At 34.7% G+C, this 16312-nt stretch overlaps 1 non-coding gene across 1 annotated transcript; it reads left to right on the top strand.

Annotated features, from left to right (window-relative positions):
• Positions 1 to 1793: 1793 nt before the first annotated feature.
• Positions 1794 to 1900, top strand: LOC145625739 (small nucleolar RNA R71). Its single transcript, XR_014110645.1, has one exon. It is a non-coding gene; the product is annotated as a small nucleolar RNA R71 (small nucleolar RNA).
• The last annotated feature ends 14412 nt before the right edge of the window (positions 1901 to 16312 follow it).

Below are 16312 nucleotides of genomic sequence, written 5' to 3'. Positions count from 1 at the left end.
TTCTGCCATTTGTGTATCTCATTTGAAAGGGATGCAACACAAGATATCGCCTCCAAGGGATCTTTTTCAAGAGCTTGGGCCTTGTTAGAATAATTCTCAACCACATTGACACTAAAACATTTCTCCTCAGTCATGGAGCTTTTAGGGGTATTATTAAGATTAAAAATAACTTTATCATCTGCTACTGATAGTGTTAACTTACCACTTCTCACATCTATGATTGCTCCTGCAGTGTTAAGGAATGGTCTACCCAAAATAATTGGGGTTTGCATATCCTCAGTCATATCAAGAACAACAAAATCCACAGGTATATAAAATTTACCTACTCTAACGGGGACATCCTCTAAAACACCTAAAGGGTATTTGAAAGAACGGTCGGCCATTTGTAGAGTAATATTAGTAGCTTTTAATTTACCCATATTCAACTTGGAACACACAGATAATGGCATGACACTAACGCTAGCACCCAAATCACACAATGCATTATCAATCATTAGATTGCCAATATGACAAGGGATAGAAAAACTACCCAGATCTTTTAATTTAGGTGGAGACTTATTTTGAAGTACGACACTACACTCTGCAGTGAAAGCTACTGTCTCTACCTCACTAATAGAACTTTTCCTTGTCAATATTTCTTTCATAAATTTTGCATACGAAGGAATTTTTGTGATTAATTCAGTGAAGGGAATTGTTACCTTCAAATCTTTTACCATCTCCAGGAACTTACCAAACTGCTTATCCAAGTTTGTCTTCAGTTGACGATTGGGGAATGGAAGTTTGATAATTGGATTTGGAGCATTGTTGCTCTTATCTGGAGTGGCCACCTTCTCTAGAGTCGTACCCTGCAATGTAGAATTAGATGTATTAGTACTATACTTTAGCCCTGCAGGGCTATTAACTACATTGTCAGGTTTAACGGAATCAATATTAGCATTATTTAATAAAATATGTTCATCAACTCTGGGCATAGGGGGCCCTTCATAATTTGAACCACTCCTTAGAATAATTGCATATGCTTGATCCGTAGGCCTGGTCGGCTGTGCTGGCAGAGCTCCCTGTTGGCAGCTTGTAGAGTAGCGGAAAGTTGCGCAATATGATTATCTACAATTTTATTGTGTGCTAGAATTTGATCAATTTGCGCATCTCTACTCTCCATGTGCTTCTGCATATTAACCAACATCGATCTAATTTCCACCAAGGAAGGGTCGGAAGATGAGGAGGTTTGTTGTGGTTGGTTCTTTTGGCCAGCATTGGGTTGGTAATATTTCTGCTGTTGTTGCTGTGGCGCCTGTGGTTCTTGTGGTGGTGGATTTTGAACATTAGTACTCCGGTAGGAAAGGTACGGATGGTTCCGATACCCAGGATTGTAGGTGTTGAAGTATGGGTTATTCTGCCTATAAGCTTGAAAGGCATTAACTTGCTCTACGGAACTCCTGCAATCTTGTTCCCAATGACCTATAATACCACAATTTTCACAGAAAGCCTCATTAGAATTATTATTAATTGCAGAAACATTAGCTACATTAGCAGTTCTCAGATTATCTAATTTTTGGCAGATAGAGGTCAGCTGAGCTTGCAAAAAGGATACAGAGTCAACACTATGCTTCCCCTTGTTAGCACAACCTCTAGGATTCCCATATTGGGAATTGTGTATCGCCATATCTTCAATTACCTGACCTGCATCATCAACATTAAGATTTATAAATCTCCCACTAGCTGCAGAATCTAAAATTATTCTAGAAGAATTTTCAATGCCATTGTAAAAGGCTTGGATTAACTGCCATTGTGCTAAATTATGGTGGGGGCATTCTCTTTGTAAGTCCTTGAACCTCTCCCAAGCCTCATATAAGGATTCATCGGCTTCTTGGGCAAAGTTCTGAATCGCACTCCGTAGTACGACTGTTCTCTCTGTAGGATAGTACTTGTTATAAAAATTCAAAAACAAGAGTTTCCCAGTCAGTTATACCAAGTGCAGTTCTATTTAAGCCATTAAACCACAATTTAGCTTTTCCAGTTAAAGAGAAGGGAAAGAGAATCTCCCTGATTTGGTCTTGAGTGACCCCGACTTGCCTGATGGTATTGCAATATTGACAATAGTCGGCAATGTGAAGATGTGGGTCTTCACCCTTAGCTCCACTGAATTACTTCCTTTCTATCATCGTTATAAATTGAGGTTTAATCTCAAATTGTACCCCATCAAGAGCCGGAGTAGGGGTGAGATGTGGAAAATCTGTAAGCTTTGGTTGTGAGTAATCACTAAGCTTCTTTGGAACCGCCATATCTGATTCTGCGTCTGATGATACCTCTGAATCGCTAGAACCAGTTGGAGGATCGCGGTGGTTATTATTATTATCACCAGAATCCGCCAGGATTTTCTTGTAGAGATTTTTCTGTCTATGGAAGGAACGTTCGATCTCAGGATCGAATGGGATGTACCATGATCTGGAACACCTGGGCATAAACAAAAAACTAAAAGCAAATATGAGATTTGCCTAAAAAAACTAACGTTCTCTGAGACAAAAAAGAAAATAACATAGACTACAAAAATAATTGGAAATAAAAATAAAACCGTTTCCCCGGCAACGGCGCCAAATTTTGACAGGGTAAAGTCGTATCCCCTAATCAAAAGTAATTACCTAAGTCCTCTAACTAAAATAGATAGCCAAGTAGGGTTAAACTCCACAGGGAAACAAGTCTTTCTACTCCTAATTAATTATTATAATCTAAATTATCTAAGTAACCAATATAAAAGTTGAATATGAAACTATACTACGAAGATTGAGAATAGGGAGAAAACAATATATAAAAGGATCTAGGACATAGGTTCACCAATAAATAATATTCCAGGGTAGAATATAATAATCATTCATCAAAGCATATATTAATCAGATTATAAAAGGCTTTCGCTACGTATTATAATCACACAATTAATTTACCGATATTAAATCTCATCTTTCGAATCTCGACTCAACCATTTATAAATGAACCTGCCTATTGAAACTAGACCTAAACATCAATTCTCATATGTCGAATCTCGAATCAATATTGTCAAACTCATGCATAAAAGATCAGGCCTAATCTAGTCACAGAGCATTAAATCAATCAATAGGAAATTAATCTAGCATTGATAATTAACAACAATAAATTACCCCTTCCTATTATTTATGGATCCCCATAAACCCTAGAAATAGAACTACTCACACATAGTAGGAACTAAACAAATCAAAGCAATAAAACAAGACATAATTAAAGGAATAAAATAAACAACTAAGATTAAGAGAAAAGAAATAGTTACCAAACGAATCTGGAATTAAGAATGGATTAGAACAAAGGTTTAAGAGAGAGAAAATCTAAGAAAACAATTAAGAGAGTAAAGAAAGAGTAAAAAGAGAGAGAGAGAGAGAGAGAGAGAGAGAGAGAGAGAGAAAGAGAGAGAGATCCTAAAATCGTATTACGGAGGAGTATTTATACTCCGTACAAATCCTAAACTAAAACAAACTAAAACGACGCTAATCGTCTCCTAACAATAACATGCGCCCGATCGGGCGAGACACCGCCCGATCGGGCGCGCCTTTTTTCTCTTCTGGTTGAATCTCGCGCCCGGTCGGGCGCGTCACCGGGCGCCAACCTTAGCTTCTCCCGCCCGGCCGGGAGCGCCTCTGGGCGCCAGCCTTTTTGGCCGGGCGGTTCTCTTGGGCCACTAATTGGACTACAATTGGGCTCCAATTCTTCGGGCCAATCTGGGTTTCCTTCTCGGGTCTTGATTACTCGGTCCAAATGCCCCGGTATCACCTATACCGAGCCCTTAATCACCGGTTCGATGGCTCTAACCGGTCCTGGGCTATAAACTCTGGTCGTGCTTCTCCAATGCTCGTGATTGCTTTAAAATATCTCGGGAAAATACTCCAAAAGTGTAAATCCCTGCAAAAGTCAACCAAATCTACGAAAACACTAGAAAACACCAATTAGTAATAAAAGTGGCTCTAAAGAGCCAAAAACACTACTAATTATGACCAAGGGACGGGGGTAAAATACTATATAAAATAGACACATCACCTATTCTTCCTCCTCCTGCCTATTGTTTTCATTCTCTTCTTTTTTTGTCATCGTTCTCTTTTTTTCCATCATCCAGATCCTCTATTTCAAAATCTTCTTCATCAACATCCAAATGGACAATTTTAGGATTAACTGCATCTTCTTCAAAAGTTTTAGGATCTGTGTTAGTTTTATGTTGCTCCTCCCATGTTGACAGAATCACACTAGATACATTTTTTAGATCATCATAAAGCCTGACTATTTCATCCATAGCCCTTTGTACTCTAGGATCTTCCATACATCAGCCTTTGTGTTTCAGAAACCTGTTAGGAATTAGATGTAGACACATTCATTTGTTACCTTTTCATCTTTTCTCCTAAGGTAGCTATACGCTCAGCATGAATCATTGCAAAGAGTTGTGAATCTCTAGTTAACAAATGCAGTTCTTCTTCAATTTCCTTCAAAATAAATAACAACAATTTATTAGTACATTATTTTTTTAACACAAATAATATTAACATTTAAAGTTGATTTGTTTACTTTTAAGTCAACATTATTTACTTTATGTTTATCATTTACTATATATTATTACCACTAGGAGCAGAGCAATTCAATATAATAAAAGTAAACAAATATGAGATAAAAGTAACTACATTTCATTTTAAAGTAAATAAAAGAAATCATTGTAACTAAAAAAAAAAATTACTCACATCTTTTGCAGCTTCATGTATTTCACTATCTGTCATCACACCTTCTGTTAGGTTGAATGACACCAATCTTCTCTCCTTATCAGTAAAATTTCTATAAGCATTCTCAATTACATCTCCCAAGAATGCTTGCTTTCCTTTTTTTCTACAAACTGGATAGTCATCTTTTTGAAGTTCTCCTTGACCAAAAGATGCCTTTGCCTCTTTTGCAATTCTTTCTTTGACTTTCTTATCTGACCAATTTTGGATCAATGGCAGTGTTGTAGGTTCAGGATGCCCTCTGAATGCTAGATGATGAAAGTATACAAGTTGAAGAATAAGGATACATCCACTTATTCCCGATCTTGATTCCTTTTTTTTGTTGTTCTTGAAGCTTCCCACTGATTTGCACAGGTTATTCATCACATAACCACACCAATCTAGGTTATGTATTTCTTTTACATTGTCTGCGTAATTGATTATCTTGTAATCAATCACTCTGTTTGCAACAGGGGCCAAGAATGTGCTGCAAACATACATCACAAAGAATCTTTTAAAATCCTCCCCTCCTTCCTTTCGACTCTTTAATTTGTTCTCCAAATTATTCACAATTATCTCATAATCTTATGGAATTTCTAGCTTTTTCTTCCATTCTTTTTGAATCAGCAAGTTTGATAAAGGTTGTTTCCTTAACTGAAAACTCACCTTGTTCTCAGTTACATGTCGAAGCAAGAATATATCTTCAACATCGTAGGAACTCACTGAAAATTCTTTCAACATGTCAATCTTGAACATGCAGCTGCTTTCATTGAAACGGTGACAAAGCCATGGAAGCATCTTTGTTGAAATTCTTCTTAACTTTAGTTAAAGCAGTCCTCCAAAACCAATACTTATGACATCTTTTTTTTGCTGCTCACTAAAATCGTTAATTAAAACAACAACTGCATTGGGTCTGCAGTGTGTTTTCTTGATTTCCAGATTACCATCATCATCATCATTAACATCAATAACTTCATGTACATCAAGCTCAGCATTGTCAAGCTTCATTTTTTTCTTTAAATGAGCTTTTCCCTTTTTTCTGTCTTCTTCTGATGAACCATCAGAATCCTCATTCTGATCTTCTTCTAGTTCAGAATTGCTATCTTTCACTTGAGATTTTAACCTTTTCTTTGTTCCTATAATTTGTTTAAACATGTTAACCAACTTTGAAAACATTTATATTTACTTTATAAACATTTTTGTTAACTTTATTAAAGTTATCAATAAATATCATAGACATTTAATGATTTACTCTAAACAGTTTACTTTAAAACAATTTTCATTTACTTTAGAAGAGTTTCTATTTACTTTATAACAATTTGTACTTACTTTATATCAATCTTCATTTACTTTAGAAGAGTTTCTATTTACTTTATAACAATTTGTACTTACTTTATATCAATCTTCATTTACTTTTATGTAATACCTTGGTGTAATACCTTGGTGCAATATAATACATAACAAATGAATTTAATTATATAAACTTTTATGAACCTTTTGATGCTTCTAGTTCCTTTATTCTTCTCTTTATCAATATTTGCTTTTTTGAAATCCTTTGAAGCTTAGCACCTATTACATTTAGTTAACACAATCAGTTTATAAGTATAGACATATTAAAAATCTTTTAAAACATATTTTTGACAAATGATTTACTTTATAACTGTTTCTATTTACTTTATAACAGACTCCGTTTACTTTATACTATATACCTTTAATTGGAGATTGCTTTGTATTTGCAGGAACTTTCTTGGCTTTGGGAGTCACCTTGGATGCAGGAGATTTCTTGGTTTCAGGAGATTTCTTGATTTCAGTAACTTTTTTACTTGCAATAGCCTTCTTTGCTGCAGCAATAGCCTTTGCTAGATCTGGTTTTGTTGCAGGTTTTTTCTTTGTAGTTTTAGCCATTTTAATCTGTGAACAATTCAAAACAAATATGAGATGACTAAGAATAATGTATAGGGTAATGAAATGAGCAATGATTATCATCATTTTTGTTATGTTATACACAAGCCATTATACAAAAGTCACACTAACTTATTGATTTATACACAAGCTACAATATCTATAGATTTCATAGTAATTCAGTAACAATTAATAAATTTACTTTTAGGCAATTTCTGTCTACTTTTAACAAATTTTTTTTCTACTTTTAACAAATTTCTATTTACTTTTACAACATTATGCACTCAAAACTATATAAACTCAAATAGCTACTTTTAATTTACTTTTAGTCAGTTTCTATCTACTTTTAATAATCTTTTATTTACTTTTAGCAAATTTCTAACACTCAAATATTAGAACAGAAGTACTATATCAACAATAATGCACTCAAATATTACTCATAAATTAACCAAAATTATTCTAAATTAGTATGAGTTTAAGTAAAATTACTTAAGTTCATAAATATAAACAGATCTAAATTTTTTCAAATATTATTTCAAAAACACTTTACTATAATTTTATACCTAATTTATGAAATACCTAATATTAATTTATGTAAAACTTTGTATAATTATCTCATCCATGTCGATTTTAGCCTAAAATTATTTCTCCAATTCAAGGTTTGCTACTTCAATTCTTACATAATCAAGAAAAAAAATACACAAATATAATTAAACTTTGAATAATTTTCACATGCATGTCGATATTCACCTAAATTACAACAAATTTGCACAGAAACTATAAGTAAATTAATCATAATTTGAACAAAAAGAACTAATTTGCGATAATACCTTATTATGAAGAAATCAAACTGAAAACACTAAATTTGAACTTCGAATTTCTCGGTTTCAAGTTTAGCTACTTCAAATCTAACATAATCAAGCAAAAAACACAAATATAAGTATAAAATAGCAACAAAAATAAACAAAATAGTATGAACTTCGAAGTTGTGATAAAATACCTTATATTCGTCAATTTTCGCCAATTTTCGAAAATTTTTGTTCCAAAATTGAAAAATGTATACAGTACAACATGAAATTGTAATTTTATAGCAAGATTGAGCAGTTTATTTGACGGTTATGGCGGTTTTTGAAGGTTTTTTGCAGTTGAAACTGGCGATTAAGAGAGAAAATCGCGGAAAGAGTAAGAAAATTGCGGAGAGAGAGAGAGAGAGGAGAGAGAAAAGGCGCGTGAATTGAATTTTGCTATTAATTTGTCTGAACAAATATGGGCCGTCAGATCGCGCGCCTCTTCTTCTACATCTGATGGTCCAGATTTGTTCCTAGTTCCTATACTAGAATAGGTTCTCATTATAACCTGGTCCTATATATATATATTATATATATATATATATATATATATATATATATATATATATATTGTTTATGATTGTTCATTTAAGTATAAAAAATGTTCATTTCACTAACACTTTGATATAGATTCTTTAGGTTCATGTAACATAATTGAAAGATAATTAATATTCATTTATATATATATATATCTTCTTGAACATGTATATTTTTAATTTTGGAATATATATGTTCATGTTATTTGTGACAATTTGTTCATTTATATAAAACAGAATGTACATTTTTATTTTGCCAATTGAACATTCATTAAATTTGTAACATCAATATAATGTTTATGCATATATATTGATATACAAACACAATATATATTCTAGTGATGTTCTATATAGAGTGAAACACACGTTCCAATAATTTAGAGATGGAAGCTTTGATCCTATATTTATACACGAGATAATGCCATCAATTATATTGAAAGATAAAAATGAACAACATATTAATTGGTGGGAATCATATTTTGATAGAAACATATTGAACCACAAGTAAGTTAATTTGACATATAGCATAATGTTCATCTTCATAACAATGAATACACACATTGACATTGTAATTTGTTTGAATTGCATATAAACCAAATCAAGAAGCTGAGAATACAGTACATTTCTCAATTGATGCTATTTGGATTAAACAGAAGCTAGAGGCAATAAAAAGGAGCAAGAAGACTTATGGAAGCTTAGATTACTAAAAATATTTTATTTTTCGGATATTTGATCATTTATGGATTTCTAATTGATCAAGTACATTAATATTTTTTTTAATTCATTAGTGCTTGTTATACACACACACACACACACACACACACACACACACACACACACACACACACACATATAATTATATATTTACTGGAATGAAAATGTTCATTATCAAGAAGTCATATGTTCATTATTAGAATAAAATATGTTTAATTATGTTAACAGTTTTAACGAAATACAATAAAATGTTCATAACCAAAAAGGCAAATGTTCAGTGTCAAAACAAAATTTCAGTTACATATCACTTATTAGAAAAAAAATTAAGCACGAACAAATATATATTGTTTCAATCCAAATTCTTACTTATTATTATTTGTCAACCTATTCGCTATATTAGTGTAAAAAAAAGCTAACAACCTATCATACTTAGAAGAAATATGTTGACTAGCTACCACGTTGAACACTTTGAACATCTCTTGGAACACTTGGAGGAACTTGAAAATTTCTTGGAACACTTGGAGGAACTTGAAAATTTCTTGGAACACTTGGACGAAATTGAACCTTTTTTCTTGGCACACTTAAAGAAATTTGAACATTACTTGGATCACTTGAAGGAACTTGACCTTTTCTTGCAGCACGCACTTGAACAATACTAAACTCTTTCTTAAAAGCATATTCATTGTACCTTTCATAAGCTTCTGCTTCTTACCAATTAAGTAACTCAAATTTACTTGCTTCTTCAACAACAATTTCATCCTTTTTTCCTACTGCATTTTAAAAACAAATGAACACAAACATTGGCATACATGTTCAATATTTAAACATAATCATTATAAATGATCATTTATCATTACCTATTTGATCATAATTATTCACAATTAATTTGTTGACATTATGGGTGAACATTTAGCATTATTAAAGTGTTCATTTATCCTTATCATTTTGCATTATAAATATTCATTTAGCATTAATAAAATTGAACATTTATCAACTATGAACTTTCATTTAACAGTAATAAAATTGATATATAAGGCTTAGGAATGATCATTTAGCATTATAAGATTGACTAAGTTGATTGTTTAGGATTATACATTAAAACAATGTTATAAATTAAATAATACAGTAAATAAATTGAATTAAGAAATCAAAACTACTGCAAAACAATGAAATACAATAGCTATGTATTATCACTCAAATTGATCAACAAATTGAACTAAAACTATAGTTATAAAAATCATAGTATTAGAATTAAAATTAAAATCGACAACAACAACATTGATGAACGATTCACGACAACAAAATAAATCAACAAATTATACTCACATTGATAAACAAAATCAGTATTAATTATAATCAAAGTATTAAAAATTAAATTAAAAGAACAAGAAAAATAAAACACTAACAACAAAATCAATGAAAAATTGAATGAAAATCAAGCGGAGATGTTAGATCGAAAAATAGTTATGATAAGAGAGAAAATGTTCACAATATATATATATATATATATATATATATATATATATATATATATATATATATATATATATATATATATATATATATATAGCTTGAAAAATAAGAAAGGAATGTAATTAAAAAGAAGAAGAAGAAGAAGAAATGTAGCAAAAGAAGAAACCAGGTAGTTTGGGAGGGGGAGTAGGGAACATTTTCTAGAGGGGGTTGTAGGTAAAAATTTTCACTACAAAACCTGAACCCGTCATTTAAGCCCAAATATAAAGCTCTATATCAAAATTATATTATTGTATCGAATATTCTAGACAATTAGTGTTGGTTTGTTATATTTGTAATACTGTATTATAGTTGTAAGTTTTTATTGTGAACATCTAATTTTTTTTTAAAAAAAATTGTAACAATTTATCAAGTAACTATTAAGCTTACTTTGAGAGACAGGGTAACCTATTCAAGAACCAGTGCAGGTTCCAGCTCCAAAATTTCCGGTTCTTATTTTTAAATACCTATTACAACAGGTTCTAGTTTCGGGTCCAGAGATTTTTACAAGGTTTCCTATTATGCTCACCCCTAGTCATTACTCATCATTAGCTTAATGTAGGGGCTTTAAAAAAAAAAAGAAGCTTAGTGTAGGTGTCAATTTAAGTCATTGATTTGAGTTTATATCAGATTAGTCATGTATTCCTATCGTGTCTTTCAAAGTGTTATACTTAGACTGACACATTATTTTAGACAATTCAATTCTTAAGAAAAATTGTAAATAACCTCCCCCAAAACACCAAAAAAATGATTTTACTACATGTTTTTTTTTTATTTCTCATTAGTCGCCATAAAAGAATTACTAGTAACAAAATTTTAGTTTCATGATGTCCAACACCACGTGAAAGGAAACCCGCCCAAAGATCCATGCATAAATTAAAATAACTATACATGCATGCTATTAATGAATTAATTAAACACATAATCAATAACAAGAGGAGAGAGAAAATGCTCACCCTGGAAGCGTGCTTCATTCGCTCAATTGTTGAGCTCAGATTAGGAAGCTTTGAGTTCCACAAGCGCATGAACCTCCAACGGCTTACACCCTCACTACCGAACCGAACCGGCCCCTACCTGAAGCTAAGTCGGGGCTAGACCAAAAAACAATTTAAAGTTTTTATAACAAAGGTTTTCTCTCTTTGGAGATCCCTCAAGTGTCTTTCCCCAATGCCAAATGACTGGTATTTTAAAGGAATAGTGCCCTTAATTCCCATTTTTTTTCAATGTGGGATAGTTGGTAAAAAGGAAAAATAAAATTTAATTTAATTCTAAAATTAAATTAGAAAGACAAATGAATCACCAAACAACAAGTGGCATGGGGAGAGTAAGGGGTTAGGTAACGACCACAGGGGGGACCACCACCCCCTTGCTCCCCAAGCAATCCCACAAACCAGGCTCCCCACATTCGACCTACTGTTATGCGCCATCTTGCCTTAGCTGCCAAGGTTGCTTTGCTGGCGGCCGGGCCCCTTGGCTAAGCCTGCTAGCTGGCCCGTGCGCATGCGGCCTCGCACTAGCCCGTAATAGAACGCCTTGCTTATGTGGGTTGTTAGGCGCTGCTGGGAGCTAGGGGTGTTCAAATCTGGGTACCTGAGTTTTCGGGTATCCGAAAATTCGGGTACCCGGATCTTCGGGTAGTTTGATACTCGGCCCATGTCCCGACCCGAGAAGACCGGGTACCTGAGTTTCGGGTACCCGCTTTTCTCGGGTCTGGTCATAGGGTACCCGAATTTAAGAGAACAATAATTTGCTCAAAATTTGAAAAATGATACGGAGTAAATAATCTAAAATATACTACCCAAAATTCACACAATTAGAAGAAAAAGTACAATTAAAAAAAATACACACAATTAGAAGAAGATAAGTACAACTAACAATAGATCTTTATTAAAGATTTAATTAAAAAAACAAAAAATAAAAAATCAAAACAAAAATAGATTTCGTTAAGCTACTCCCTAACTCCCTAGATTTTACATCATGATATCATCATTCATCAATACCAACCATCAAATATCATCATCCACCATCTTCTTCCCTCTCCTGATTTTTTCCTTCTCTTGCGGTGGGATTCAACTGCAACTTCAAAGGCACCACGATTCTCACTAGGTTGATGACGATTCTCGCTAGGTTGATGACGATTCTCGCTGGGTTTATCAGTTTATGTTTGCGTTTGTGAATGAAAGAGAAGAGCGAGAAAGAGAAGAGGAGGTGGGTGGCGTATTGCGCGTGAGATGTGACTATGAGTGACCAGTGAAGGAGAGAGAGGGAGGAGATGGAGAGAGAGAGGGGGGAGGAGAGGGAGGAGAGGGAGAGAGAGAGATAGGGGGGAGGAGAGGGAGGAGAGGGAGAGAGAGAGGGGTAGTGGAGCTGTGGAGGCGCACGAGAGAGAAGACTAGAACTGAAACCCTAACTTTCTAAGTGAAACTGAGTAAGTGAAGTGGGTTGGGCTGCTTGAGTGCTTGGGAATCCGGGTATTTTTTTTTTAATTTTGTTTTAATTTAATAGCGGGAATTCGAGTACCCGAAATTAGCAAACCATATCCCGTGTCCTGACCCACGAAATTACTGCTTTAACGGGATGGGTACCCGACCCGGAAAAAACTGAAAAAAAGCCATTTTCCCATCGGTTTTTTTGCGGGTCATCGGGAAATCGGGACGAGACAATCGGGTCGGGTTTTTTTGAACACCCCTACTGGGAGCTTCTCTTGCTAGCGAGGCTCAACGAGCTTTACTAGCCGCTAGTGCCTTGCTAGCGTTGGCTCGGTGCTGGCCCTTGCGCGCTAGCAACCAAATGCTAGCTTGCGGCAAGGCTGGCTAGCCAAGCCACGCATCAATGCATGCTGGTGCTAGTGTGCAAGCGGCCAAGTGCACCATGTCCCGCAATCAAGCTCGGCCAGCAAGCCTAGCACATACACGCATGCCGGGCTTGCAGCACAGCCATGCCTTGTGACTAGTGACCTATGCTAGCCTTGCCCTAGCATGGATAGGCCAATGGGATGTTACGGCTTAGCAATGACTTGTTGTTTGAGTGATTTTTTCCGTTTCGTCGATACCTATGTGTTCGTCGAAACCTAGATTCGACTCAACTTGTGACGCTCGGTTTCGACACTCTAAGCTCGGTATATGACTTTTTTATTCATAAAACTCAATTAACTCATTTAATCCTTCGGATTAATTCGTCACTTCGCTTCGGTCACACAATTGGGTGTGACCCGAAAAGGTTCAGTCAAGATTAATCTGTAATATTAATTTTACATTAATATTAGTGATCGAAAGCAGCTTCTAGCTAGACATTCCAATCACTTAATCTTGCTGATTAATTAGCTTTCCTAATTTATTCTGAACCCTCTATCGGAATAATAAACTTGTTCGAAGGACACCATTCCTTTCATTTTTTCTAACATGAAAATATTTGTGTATTTAACAAGTAATTAACTTAGTTAAACAATAATTAACCTAATAATAATTTGTTTTTTTTTTTGTAAAAACAGCCACCCCACTCAAGCCGCAAACACCTTACCCCTACTGTAGACCCCATTTGTGTCTTCCCAAAATCAAACCCGGTGATGAATATCTTTCACGTCGAATCATAATTGAATGAAGTGAAAGCGTGGAAAGTCTAGTGTTGCGGTTAGTTTTAATTCTTTTCTTTCTCTCTATTTTCGAAAACCTATTTTTTGAAAATAGCCCATCCAGTTTAGTTTGGTCCATATCAAGGGTCTAATAATGGTGTAGTTGGATTGGGCTCGAAAAGAGCTTTCCTACGATATATTATAAGCCCAATTCCGATGAGTAATGAGGAAGTTATGGCCAAATTACTAAACTGGGCCCGGTTTTATCTTTGTATGCGGCCCAATGATCTAGAGGAGGGCCTATTATGATTTATCATTCCTAATGTAATTAGGATTGATTATGGTCTTCTAGAAGCTTCTAGAAAGTTCTTTTGAATAAAAGAAGTGTTTTAAAGGAAATTACAGTTTCACCTTCGTGCGCTTAAATTTTATCAAAATATGAAAACGAGTGGAAAAATTGTCTGCATCGCCGCACTACAGGATGTCGCTTGGCGACAGGCCTGGCGTTGCGGCGACATGTCTGTCTCTCGGCGGCAGAGGCGTGTGTGGCGACAACGTCATGTTTTATTCGTTTCAAAACTCTGATTTTTTTATCATATCCGGCTGATTTTCGTTATAAATAGCCTCCTAAAACCTCCAATTTTAATCACCAACTCTCATCATGAAATTCTTGATACTCTCTCTCTCTTTTCTAAACTAGCTTTTTTACAAACAAAATTCTGCATTCACAAGATCTAGACACACCTAGCATAGTTTGAAATTGCCTTCGCCCTAGACGTGAAAGGTTTGATTTCTAAGGGTTTGGTCCCAAATCTAGTCTAAACATTCTTAATCTTTATTTAATTATATTGTTTTGATTTTATATTTTCCTTGAAGTTACTAACGTGTGTATTTTGTTATTAGAAAGAGGTACGAGGCATCCAAGTAAGTAATTTAATTGTTTTATTGATATTATGATATAAAAATCATGTTTAGATTATTATTTTGATTCCTAGTATCATGTTAGGATGTTTTATTGCTTCCTAGTATCGTATTTAGGGTGATTTGCTTATATCAATTATGACTTCTATGATGCTTCCTATTCTGTAACACCCCGACCCCAAACAAATTAGGGAGGGGCCTATTGTCACAAAATGCCCATCTAGGGCCAACAACTGTCCTCACAAACCAACACGAGTCCTTTCGGCACATTTTGTCCTCACTCATGCGCGCCCTAGGAAAACTTCTCAGGAGGTCACCCATCCCAAGACTACTCCCAGCCAAGCACGCCTAACTGTGGAGTATTTTAGCAAATGAGCTCCCTAACAGGAAGATGCATCTTGTTGATATGAGTAGTATATCAAATTCCTTTAAAGCAATCATGAGGGGTATTACATACACCCCCACTTGAGAACGTCAACGCCCTCGTTGCGCCTGGAAAGCTAGGGACTCCAGTATTACGCCTAACGGCAACTGGGTAGCCAAAGTGTTACATCCAGTCTGGCTATGGCCATATGGCCCCATAATTCTCCCCCGCTAGACGACTGACATAGGATTAATTATCCACGGTCAGCACACGTTCGCAGGGTTGCTCTGATACCATTTGTAACACCTCGACCCCAAACAAATTAGGGAGGGGCCTTTTGTCACGAAATGCGCATCAAGGGCCAACAACTGTCCTGACAAACCAACACGAGTCCTTTTGGCACATTTTATCCTGACTCATGCGCGCCACAAGAAAACTACTCCCAGCCAAGCACGCTTAACTGTGGAGTATCTTAGCAAATGAGCTCCCTAAAAGAAAGATGCACCTTGTTGATATGAGTAGTATATCAAATTCCTTTAAAGCAATCATGAGGGGTATTACATACTGTCTTTCTTAATATCATGTTAGTATCATGTTAGGGTTAAAGCTTTGATCTTTGATGTTTAGTGACATGCTAGGGTTTGTTACTAATCTTGTTAGTATCATTCCTAGAATCTTGCTATTAATATTATGCTTTAACATGATTATGATGATTATGATTATGATTTGGATTATGATTATTATTTATTATTATTATCATGTTGCTTGATGCTTATTTATTGTTATTGCTTGATCACACCTTTTATGCATGTTGAAAGGGAATTGGTACTCTTAATCACACTTAATAAGATAATTAATAATCTTGTTTAGGGTTAATATGATTATAATTTAAGTGATCGCCAATAATAGTTTTATTTGTGCATTAATATTCAACCAACATAGATAAACAGGTTTAGGGTAAACCTATTGATTGCATGTTAGTTAGAAAGCGCACATGAATACGAGAAGAATAAAGTAGAGTCCTATTATTAGGGCAAGTTCTTTCTCTTTTAGATTGGATTTGTACCTTCATCCCCGAACTTCCAGTCATGTTAATGATCTCCTGGATCGTTAAGGGGTGTAACCTTTACCCTTTGAATGGTTTACAAGTTCCTAAAACTTGTAGGCGACTCTTTTGCTCT

Source organism: Chenopodium album, chromosome 3 (assembly GCF_948465745.1).
Source record: "Chenopodium album chromosome 3, dcCheAlbu1.1, whole genome shotgun sequence".
Classification (NCBI taxonomy): Eukaryota; Viridiplantae; Streptophyta; class Magnoliopsida; order Caryophyllales; family Amaranthaceae; genus Chenopodium; species Chenopodium album.
Note: the sequence above shows the minus strand (reverse complement) of the source record. Positions and strands in the feature narration are given on the sequence as shown.